Genomic DNA, 13035 nt, shown 5'->3' with positions numbered 1-13035 from the left:
GTGTCCCAATGCCAAGGAGGTCCGAAACTTTTTAGGCCTGTATTCAAATAACTCGAATTTACGTGATTGGCTCTACAGAGGTGCAAGGAGTGAAGATGTTTTTATTTTCTTCTCGATCATCTGGTGGATTTGGAAAAGTAGGAATCATGACTTATTTAATACAGATGAGTGCTAGTAAAGTAGTGAGTTTGATTCATAGTTCAGTAAGGAAGTTCTACACTATTTTTGCTATGCATCAATCTTTGTCTCCTCCTTCACTTTGTTTGCATTGGGTTCCACCTCTTACTCATTCTGTTAAATTGAATTGTGATGCTAGTTATTTTGCTCCTTTTGGCTATGTTGGTTTTAGTTGTAGCATTCATAATTCTTATGGATGTTGGTTGAAATGTTGCATTGGAAAAGTCGAAGTACAGTGTTTTTTTTGCTGAATTGTACGCGATTTGGAGGGGTTTACTTCTAGTTTGGGATAGTAAAATTCGTGAGGTTATTTATGAAACATATTGTTTAGAAACCCTTTTCTTAGTAAACCAAAGAATGTTTGGTAATGATATTTCAGAATGGGATTTGACAGAGCATATACAGGAGGTTATAAATTGGAATTGGAGAGCCTCTATTCTTTTAATTTAGAAGAATGCGTATAGTGTTGCAGATTGTATGGCTAAAACAGCTATTTCTGGTGCGGACATTTACTCGAATTGGAGTCAACCATGGAGTGAGATTCAACATCTAATAAATTTTATATATGAATATAGCCAATTAATTTGATTTTGTTTCTATTTTTCTCTTTTTTTTTTGTTTAATCACAAAAAAAAAAAATGCAGCAACCTATTGATCAACGACAAACTCTTAAATAGAGTTCCGATTCACCACAGATTAGTCATTAATCTTCCAAATTAAAAATACCGTAAAAAATAAAAAAAAATTACATGCCGAACAAAATCCACTTAAAAAGAACTTGTGTTAGGAAAACGGATTGAAGACATCATCAATATGACTATGCTTAGCTACAAGGAGTGGAGAAGTGATAATCTCTTTGGTTGTTGATGACAATATCGGATATGACGTCGGGATACGTATTTGTTTATGAATTTTAAGTGGTTACTTTAAGTATTTTATGTTGATTTATGCCTCTAACGCTCCACGTTTGTGTTGAGTTCTTCTTGTTTCAAAAAAAGAAAAAGAACTTGTGTTGCCGAAAAAAAGAGTGTTTTAACTTTTAAGTTCTAAAATTGTTGCAATAATTTATACAGGCAGAAAATAGTTCAGACCAAAATCGAATTTAATTTATACTTAAAAGACAAAATTAAGTCCCAAGCTTTATTTGTGGCTACTTTTTCGGTCGACCGTAAAATAATTAAAACGAGCGTTTTTAAGAATAAATAAATTACCGCAGAAAGCAAAACATTAGAAAAAGGAATTTCATTCAATAAATGAATACATTAATATATGTTATGTTTAGAACAAAATTAAAGCATCTGTACAAAATATAAAATAATAGTATAATTATGTATATTAAAATTAGTTATTAATATAAAATATATATTAAAAATAAGTTAAATAATATATATAAATTTGTATATAAATATATTATGGTTAATTTTAAGGGTTCTGCTACACATACATGCAAACAAAGCATATAATCTTTACTAGTTGGCCCAACCCAGGTTTAATCCACGCGCACTTTCTCCCTTTAAATGGAACGTCAATTCCACGCGCGTCACTCAAACGATTACGCTTCGAAAAAACCGCTCGTTATGACTCACTCTTCCTCTTCTCCTTCAAAGATAACACAAATTCTCAAATTTCGAGCAATATTCCAAACTGAATAGACATTCGAACTCGTCGCGAATGTTAGCAGAAACCATCAACAAAATATTATTCAAGGTACGTTACTGTTTTACTCATCTTGTACATTTTCCACATTTCTGTTTCTGATTTCGAAATCGAAGAACTAGGTTTTACTGTTCTTCTAGGTTTTACTGATCTTCTTGTTCTAAATCTCATATAACTGTTTTTACTGTTCTTCTTATTCTAGGTTTTACTCTTCTTGTAAGTTCCTCTAGGTTTTACTATTCTTCAAAGTGGTTCTAGGTTTTACTGTTCTTCTTGTTCTAGTTCTTCTCGTAACTGATTTTTCGCTGTATATTGCTTAATTTATTGGGTGTATATGGAGTAATTTGTATGGGTGTATATGGTTGATTGTTGGGTGTATATAGCATAATGTGTTGGGTGTATATGGTTGATTGTTGGGTGTATACGGCGTAATTTGTTGGGTGTATATTCCTGAACCCATATCATGTAATATAATCAACTGTTGCAACTGTTCTAATATTGCTTGTCCTTGGGTATATATTGCTTGACATTGTAATATTGCTAGAGCTTGTATATTTATTCATGTTTCAGTGAATTGAACATAATTTTGAAATGATCTAATTAAATACTTATGAAATCGGTTTGGGTGTATGTGCCTCATCTAAGTTTTTACCGTTCATCTTGCTCTAACTTTACTGTTTTTCTTGTTCTAGTTCTTCTTCTAACTGATTTTTGTGTGTATATTGAGTAATTTGTTGGGTGTATATGGCGTAATGTGATGGGTGTATATGGCGTAATTTGTTGGGTGTATATTTCTGAACTCATATAATTTAATATAGTCAACTGTTGCAAATGTTCTAATACTGCTTGTCCTTGAGTGTATATTGCTTGACATTGTAATATTTCTTGAGCTTGTATATTTATCGTTGTTTGAGTCAATTGAACATCATTTTGAACTGATCTCATTAAATACTTATAAAATCAATTTGCGTGTATGTGGTTGATCTATGGGTGTATCTGACTGATATCTATGGGTGTATTTTTTATTGCAGTAAAAATGGAAGGCAAAAATCAAGCTGAAAAAATGTAAGAACAAATATATGTCTTCGATCAAATCAGTTTTTCATAATAGAAATATATCTAACTCTAATTTTGCTTTGTTTACAGCAAACCAAGGACCTAAAGTGTGCAACCCATATGTTGAGTGAGAAATTCAGAAATATGAGCGAGGAGAAGTGATGCAATAAGACTGTCCAGGCCATCCTCATTATTATTGAGTCCATTTTGTCAGATAGATTCTAATGATATTGTCATTGATTAATGTAACTGTTATATACTCTTGTAAGAAATTGAACACATGCTATAAATATATTTGATCCAATTATAAGTAAATTTTTTTTTCCATAATTAAACTCTCTCTGGTGTATTCAAAATGTCTGATTTACAGGTACTATAATATGAAGGAAAACATCAAATCAAATATACACCCATAACCTGGCATTTTAAACCCAAAAAATGTTGATTATACACCTAAACATCTATCCCCCTAATCATTTATCCCTATAACCCTAAACCCTAAACCTTAAAAACCTAAATCCTAAACCATAAACCCAAAACACTAAACCCTAAACCCTAAACACCTAAACCCTAAACCCATAAACCATAAACCCTAAACCCTAAAAATTAAACCCTAAACCATAAATCCTAAAACCCTGAACCCTAAACCTTAAACCCTAAACCCTAAAACATAAACCCTAAACCCTAAACCCTAAAAATCTAAACCATAAACCACCCAACCTACTATACCCAAATCATTGGTTTTTACACCCATAAGATCTCATTTTACACCCAAAAAAAGTTAAATATACACCAGACTTCTATCCCATAATGCTTTATTCCTAAACCCCTAAAATCCTATACCCTAAACCCTAAACCCTAAACCCGCTAAAACCCTAAACCCTAAACCCTAAATCCTAAAACCCTAAACCCTAAACCCTAAACCACCCAACTTATTGATTTTTGCACCCATAAGATCTCATTTTACACCCAAAGAAAGTTAAATATACACCAGACTTTTATCCCCTAATGCTTTATCCCTAAACCCTTAAAATTCTAAACCCTAAACCCTAAACCTTAAGCCCCTAAGCCCTTAAACCCGTAAACCCTTAAACCCTTAAACCCTTAAACCCTAAACCCTATACCATAATAAAAAAAAAACAAACAATAATTTATAACATAAACAGTAGATTCTGAAATATATATATGTATGTAAAATGTCAAACACAAGAAAGTTCAGAAATACATTCAAGAAAAATTATGGTTTACACCCATATTCTGTAATTATACACCTTTTTTATTTGTACTCCGAACTCTTGTAGAAAAACTTGCAGCATTGACATAGTCCTTGTAAAATTTTGCAGCATCTTCAAGGTTTTTAAAAGTCATTCCAACCTTGGGAATAAGTTGCTCATCAACAACAGAGAGGGGCTGCAAAATACAACATGTTAAAAACAAAATACTATAGAATTTCTGCACCTCATAAAAAAAATAACAATCAAAGTAACATACACCCAAGGACTCCTGATATACACCCGAACGACAACAAGTCAATTAAAAATAACAAGAAAAATCATAAACTGTAAATACACCCAAACTTTCCTAAAATACATCCAAACTTCCCTAAAAATACACCCAAAAAGTTCTGATCTACACCCAAGCGTCTGCTATAAATTGCAGATAATTAATCAAAACTAATACATTAGATTCAATCCACAGATTATGTTCACGCATTAATTTCACAGTCTAGGTTCACGAATTATTCAGCTAGACAATCATAATTAACTGAAACTAAATCAAATCTCAGGAACTTCGTTCGATTCAAATTCAAAATTCACTTCGCCGTGATTGAGCTGACAATCTGAGATTGAATCCACCTCGCCGTGATTGAGCTGACAATCTGAGGTTGAATCATCCATTATCTTCAAAAGGACTTCAAAATTTGATTTCAAAAACCAGAAAATCGAAATAAAACGAAGCTAGCGTTACAGTTCGCAAAACTCAGGTAAATGATGAAGACCAAAGAAGTGATAAACGCAGAAGGAAAAGGATCCAAAAGACCAGGGGAGAACGTGAGAAGGAGAACGAAGAAACTTGGCAAGAGATTCGAAGAAGGTAAAGAAATCTTTTGAAGATTGGAAGAGAGATATTCGCGCGTTAATTGATTTTGATTGAAACTAAATTCTGTTATATAGCGCGTGACTTGTACGTATGAATTGGAGCGCATTTAGGGTTTTAGTAAGTTCCGCACTTGTAAGACTTGTAAATGCTAATTGCTTGTATACTAAAATTAATCCTAATTTTAATATACAAATAATATTTTCTATATATATTTAGTGTCATTATTTATCTCAATAGGATATCCAAAATATTTCTGCAGAACCATCCAAAAATAAATTAAAAGCATTATAGGAAATTAGGAATAAATAGAAAAAGTATTAATGTCTTCATAGTTCATATCATAAGCTTCTGTGCCAATGCAAATTGCCTGATAGGTTCATAATTCATATAAGTAAAGTGATAAGAAAAGAAAAAGAGTCACTGGGGCTAAAATTAAAAAGTATTTCCGTATATATTGGATTGTGCCTGAAACATCAACTTTACTTTTTTTTTTTTTTTTCTTTTGGCGAGGCATATAAACAGATTTTGCGTGTTAGTTACTATAGTTAGCACCATATTTTGAGTGATAAAGAATAAAAATGGTAAAAAGTTTAACAGAGCCTTCTGGGATTTATCTAGTTTTAACGTTTATCAACAAAATCAGAATTTAGTGCTGATATTATTTATAATGCACCATTAGATTAGATAAGATTATATACTAAATAAGTTACCAATTTGCATAAATTCCCTCAGGTAATCATTAATTTGCCTATTTTAAACTGCTATGAGCTAGCAGGGAAATTCTTTTTTCTACAAAGAGCAGCAAAATCAAAGGATATTCAAGTGAAGATCGAAACTGATTTAAAAAATTAGCAACCTCAGCTTTTGACATAACATTGAGGCAATTTATACATCCCAACTATTGTGTCTTCTCAATGATTTTTATGGCAATAACGACCCTAGAAGTTATAAAAAAAACCTCTTCTACTTTTCTATCTTGATTTTTGGTGTAATGCAATTTTAGGGATTAATCTAAATTAAATATGTTGTTCGATTCAATTTAAATTGAAAATTAATTAAAATCGCACTAATTTAAATTTAATTGAATTTTATTTGTGGCAAATCATATGGACTTGATCGGATTTTGAATTTATTTTTAAAAATTGATCCAATCCAATTCAAATTACATAAATATACTATAATATTATTATTATATTTAAAATTTTATTTATAATATGTTCAATTTGTTATATATTTTTATGTTATTCATGTATTATTATTTAATAAATATTATATAAATTCAAAATAAAATTTATTTATTTATTTTAATTAATATATAATTTTATTTTTATTGTTAGGTTATTTTTATTTTTTAAAAAATTATTAAAATTTATTATATATATTTAATTTTTAAATTTATAAAATTGTAAATTCAATCCAATCTAAAATTACTTGAAATTGGATCAAATTTTTTTTTTAAAAAATCATTCGATCCAAATCGAATAGAAAACACACTAACTGCAGTGGTGATCGAGTGAATGCACTTGTGCTTATGCAGGACCTAACAAGCTCATTTTTTTATCTATTACATCTGTTTTTTTTTTTTTTTTTTTGTGTGAGACTTGTTTTATAGTTTCCTTAATAATTATAGGCTATTTTGAGCTAATTTTGTGTTGTTTTTAAATTTCTTTTTCATTCTAATAATTAGTGTCAAACTATACAAAAATATGGATGTTATTTAAACTCTATTTTCTTAATTTGAAGCGTTATAAATATTGCAAGTTGTCCTTATTCCTTACGACAAAAGGCGGCAATGCGATGGGAGCCTGGGAGGAAGGAAACTCATAAAGGAAGGAACAAATTTGGCTAGTGGCTGGCTACATTAATAAGTGTAAGATTGGTCAACGATGACATTTGGATTTTGCTTAAGTGAAATTTTAAAAAGGCCAATTCTACCTAAGCTGTTTATCAATTAGTATTAAATTTTTTGCCAAATTTATTTTTGGGATAAATATTATTTTAAACCCTAAGATTTAGGGTCAAAATTAATTTCGTTTCCGTATTATTTTGGATTTAAAATGGTCTTCAACATTATTTTTTGTATTAAAATCGTCCTTTTGACTTTTTACGGACAAAAATATCCTTCACCACCACTTTTACCACCACTACCATCTCCCTTACTCCCACCAAATACCAATAATCAGATTCAAGAACACAATATTCAATACCAACAATAACACATTATTCAAATTCAGAAACAACAACATCAAATTCAATAATAAAAACAACACACAACAACAATGAAATCAGAATAATAACAGAAGCAGAAGCAAACGTAGAAACAAAAACAAAAGCAAAAGTAGAAGTAGACGCAGAAGCCGAATCAAAAGCAGAAGTTGAATCAGAAGCAGAAGCCGAAGCCGAAGCAGACGCAGAACAAAAGCAGAATCGAAAGCAGAAGCAGAAACAGACGCTGAAGCAGAAGCAGAAGCCGAATCGAAAGCAAGGGTGAGTCGCGGTGCTGGCAAGGAATAATCGCCATGCTGCAAGGGCAACAGTGAATCGCGGTGCTATGAGGGTGATGGCCAGGCGCGGCGAGCCTTCCTTCTCTCCGAGTCTCTGCTTCTCTTTTTCTCTCTTCTAGAGATGTCAATGAGAAGAAGGGGTTGTGATAAACACCCCCTCATCTTCCCTTCCCCCTTCTCCCTCTTCCTTTCTCCCCCACCCCCGGGCATTCTTTCTTTTTTTTTTTAATTTTATATTTTTTTATTAGGAGTAATTTAGTAATAAAATAAAAAAATTATTAAAAAGGACGATTTTAATACCAAAAATAATGTTAGAGACGATTTTAAATCTAAAATAATGTTTGGGACGAATTTGATTTTGACCCTAAATTTCAGGGATCAAAATAATACTTATTTCTTTATTTTTTATATTAAAATTAAAATATTTAAAATTTATTAATTTTTTAAATTTTAAATTAAATATTAACTATTTAATTTTTTTTTACATTAGACACCAAATTTTTAGATCCTATAACAAAATTTTTAGCATCCATTCCTATCTATCATATCCAGGTATCTTGTTTTTCAAATGGGGTTTGCGATATATTATCTTCTATAATGAGACAGTTCCTTTGAAAGAGTCGAGTTGATAGTAGATGTCTTTCTCTTGTTAATTGGAGGATGATGGTTACTCCGAAGAAATTTGGTGGCCTGGGTGTTATAGATCTTACATGTGCTAATATATCTTTACTTGATAAATTGGTTTGACAACTTTTTTATTGTTAGGACAAGCCTTGGGTTGCTTTATTGAGGGCGAAATATCTGAGGAATGAGGGAGTTTTAGATGGCCTTGTTCCTTGTAACGCTTCTCATGTTTGGAAGAGTATTTCAAAGGCTTTTGGTACACTTAAAGATACCTTCTCTTGGTGTGTTGGGTCACTTGATCAATCTTTTTGGTTTGACAAGTGGAGTATTGAGGGCCCAATTGCTCAAGATGTCCCTTTTGTTCATATATTTGATTCTGATTTAACTATTAGAGATGTTTGAAAAGATGGCCAATGGAATCTCCATGATGTTTTCTCTAATATTCCAGAAGATGTCAGACAACGTTTGAATGCTTATAATCCGAATTTGAATACTGTGGAGAGTTCGGAAGCTAGGAGTGGATACACTTGGCTAGCCAAAAGAAAGTTTGACTAGAATGAGCATGATAATTGGTTATGGGTATGGCGACTGCATATTCCTGAAAGGTACAAGTTCTTGATTTGGCTCGGTCTTCATAACACTATTCTTACGACAGAGTTTCGATTGGATCGTGGCTTAGCTTTATCTAGCACTTATCATCGGTATCAGAGTGGTTCTGAATCCATACTTCATTGTCTTCGGGAGTGTCCCAGTGCCAAGGAGGTCTGGAACCTTTTAGGCATGTATTCATATAACTCAGATTTACGTGATTGACTCTATAGAGGTGCAACGAGTAGAGATGTTTTTCTTTTCTTCTCGACCATCTGGTGGATTTTGAGAAGTAGGAATCATGACTTATTTAATACAGATAACTCTTGGAGTGCTAGTAAAATGGTGAGTTTGATTCGTAGTTCAGTAAGAGTTCCACACCATTTTTGTTATGTATCAATCTCTGTCTCCTGCTTCACTTTGTTTGCATTGGGTTCCACCTCTCATTCATTCTATTAAATTGAATTGTGATGCTAGTTGTTTTGCTCCTTTTGGCTATGCTGATTTCGGTTGTATCATTCGCAATTCTGATGGATGTTGGTTGAAAGGTTGCACTTGAAAAGTCGAAGTGTGCAGTGTTCTTTTTGCTGAATTGTATGCGATTTGGAGAGATTTACTTCTATCTTGGGACAGTGGATTTTGTGAGGTTATTTGTGAAACAGACTGTTTAGAAGCCTTTTTCTTGGTAAACAAAGAATGTTTGGTAATGAAATTCTGGAATGGAATTTGACAAAGCATATACATGAGATTATGAATTGAAATTGGAGAGTCTCTATTCTTTTAATTCAGAAGAATGCGAATAGTGTTGCAGATTGTATGGCTAAAGCAGTTGTTTCTAGCGCGAACATTTACTCGAATTGGAGTCAACCATGGAGTGAATTTTAAGATTTAATAAATTTAGATATGAATTTAGCCAATTAATTTAGTTTTATCTCTATTTTTTCTCTTTCTTTTTTGTCTGGTCACCAAAAAATAACAAATACCCTTTAAAAATGCTTTCTTCCAATTTTCTATCAATTATGAGTTTATGTCTTTATGACCCTCATATTTCATCATGATTGGCCTTCATGTGCACTTTTTTTGGTCGACTCTTCATGTGCACATTTGTGTTTCAACTAATAAATTTGGGAAAAAAATGGAATTTGGGATAGGGGTGTTTATGGATCGGATTGTATCCGCAAATCTACAGTAAATATTCGCATTCGATTCGAAAATTGCGGATACGATCCCGATTCGCACTCTTTACGGATCAGATCGCGAATATCAGCTCTGCATTCGCGTATTCGATCCGCGGATCCGCACCATAATAATTAAAAAAATAAATAAATATATATATATATTTGGTATTATATTTACTTGTTTGTATGTTTTAGTTACTAGTTATTATTCATACATTGTTTTATTTTATTTTTGTTATTTAAAAAAAATTTGATTAAAAATATTTTAAGAATAAATAAATTTAAAAGTATAAAAAAATATTTTTATTAAATTTCTTTTACATAAAAATATGATTAAAAAGAGAATGTTCAATTATGTGGATATATCCGATATTCGATCCGATCCAATCCGTAAATATGCAGATCAAATCTGACACTAAAAAATACAGATATCATATCCGATCTGATAAAAATTGCGCGGATCGAATCGAATTTTCGATTATATCCGATTCGATTCGATCCGCGTACACCCTTAATTTTGGACGCTCCATTAATTAACTTATTGTTGTAAAATAAAAGATATATATAATAGAGATGTACAAATAGAAGACTCTAGTATTAAAATAATTAGCCCAATAATAATTTATATATATATAATAATATTATATGTTGTAATGTGTATATATATACAAAGATAGAAAGAAGTATTAAAAATAAAGAGAGAGAGAATCGCATCTGTTTATTGTTGCAATCTCAATATAATAAAGATGGTTAATATTGCTATTAATATTATATGTAAAGAGTAATAGAAAATAGAATTTAAAATACTTATAAAATAAAAGAAGAGAAAGAATTGTAGTAGAAATATAAGAAGAAGAGTATTTGATTGCAGCATAAAATAAGATTGATTTGTATGAAAAGGAAGGGAGAATAGTATTTTGTTATTGCTTGTAGTGTATAAGGAAAATATTATAGTAAAAGAGGAGAGAGGAATGCTTTATTTTGTATTATTGTGTGTTGTACATAAAGGCTATGATGCCTTATTTATAGTAGTACAAAATCAACCTTCATTAAAGGTTGGTCTTCAAATTTCTTCCTTGAAAATAAATCTTTGCATGGGAAAGATTATTAACCGCCCAATTGATAAATGGGCATTCATTTCATGTTTATCCCAACACTCCCCCTTGAATGCCCATTAAGGATTATGCCTCGTTAAATCCTTACTAAAGAAAACCCAATGGGAAAAAAAACTTTAGTGAAGGAAAAAGAGTACAATATCCTTTAGTGATGGGGACTGCCTCATTAAAAACCTTGTCAAGAAAAACCCAATGGGAAAAAACCTGACCAAGGGAAAAAGAGTACAGTCTCCCCCTCTTGCCGACATCATTTAATGTCTCGAAATCGGCGCATTCCAATCTCATGTACCAATCTTTCAAAGGAGGATTTTAGGAGTGATTTTGTGAATAAATCTGCCAGATTGTCACTTGAGCGGATCTGTTGCACATCAATTGTCCCTTGATTTTGAAGATCATGAGTGAAGAAGAATTTGGGAGAAATATGCTTTGTTCTATCGCCTTTAATGTATCCGCCTTTAAGTTGAGCAATACATGCTGCATTATCTTCAAACAGGATAGTTGGAGCTATCTTATGATCAATCAGTCCACATGATGACAGAATATATTGGATCAGACTCCTCAGCCAAAAACACTCGCGACTAGCTTCATGAATCGCCAGTATTTCGGCATGATTAGAGGATGTTGCAGCAATCGTCTGTTTCGTAGACCTCCATGATATAGCTGTTCCACCATATGTGAATAAGTATCCTGTTTGAGATCTCCCTTTATGTGGATCAGACAAGTATCCGGCATCTGCATAGCCAACTAGTTGTGACTTGGATCCATAGGGATAAAACAATCCCATATCAACCGTCCCATGAAGATATCGAAAGATTTGTTTGATTCCACTCCAATGTCTTCTGGTTGGAGAGGAACTATATCTTGCTAGTAAATTCACAGCAAAAGATATGTCAGGTCACGTATTATTAGCAAGATACATTAGCGCTCCAATGGCACTAAGATATGGTACTTCAGGACCAAGGATATCTTCATTTTCTTCTTTAGGACGGAATTGATCATTTTTCACATCTAAAGATCTTACAATCATTGGGGTACTTAATGGATGTGACTTATCCATATAAAATCTTTTCAAGATCTTTTCTGTGTATGTTGTTTGATGAATAAAGATCCCACTTTTTATATGCTCGATCTGCAGGCCGAGACAAAATTTAGTTCTTCCAAGATCTTTCATCTCAAACTCTTCCTTTAGAATTTTTATAATTGTTGGAATCTCTTCAGGAGTCCCAATGATATTTAAATCATCAACGTACATAGCAATTATAATGAATCCAGAAGCAGTTTTCTTTATGAAAACACACGGGCATATATCATCATTCTTGAAACCGTTTTTGGCCAGATACTCAGTAAGACGATTATACCACATTCGTCCAGATTGCTTTAGACCATATAAAGATCTTTGCAATTTGACTGAGTATAACCCTTGCGAATATTCATTGGATGGTTTGGATATCTTTAGTCCTTCGGGGACTTTCATATAGATATCCCGATCTAATGAGCCGTATAAATAGGCTGTTACCACATCCATTAAATGCATATGCAGTTTATGATATGCAGATAAACTGACCAAATAACGCAATGTTATCGCATCCACTACTGGGGAATACGTTTCTTCATAATCTATACCGGGCCTTTGTGAAAAACCTTGTGCCACAAGTCGGGCTTTATAGCGCACAACTTCATTTTTCTCATTTCGTTTTCTCACAAATACCCATTTGTATCCAACAGGTTTTACATCTGCAGGTGTACGGACTACAGGTCCAAAGACTTCACGTTTTGCAAGTGAGTCTAATTCAGCCTTCATGGCTGCTTCCCATTTTGGCCAATCACTTCTTTGTCGACATTCTTCGACTGATCTTGGCTCAAGATCCTTACTTTCATGCATGATATCTAATGCCACATTATATGCAAATATTTCATTGACAATTGTCTTATTTCGGTCCCATTTCTCTCCTGTAAAGACATAATTTATCGAGATCTCGTCATTTTCACAATTTTCAGGTACCTGAACATCTTCTGGCGTTATATCAGAATTTTGGA

The sequence above is a fragment of the Arachis ipaensis genome, chromosome B3 (genome assembly GCF_059453495.1).
Source record: "Arachis ipaensis isolate K30076 ecotype BB chromosome B3, ASM5945349v1, whole genome shotgun sequence".
Lineage (NCBI taxonomy): Eukaryota > Viridiplantae > Streptophyta > Magnoliopsida > Fabales > Fabaceae > Arachis > Arachis ipaensis.
The sequence above is the reverse complement of the archived record's forward strand: the minus strand, read 5'-3'. Positions refer to the sequence as shown.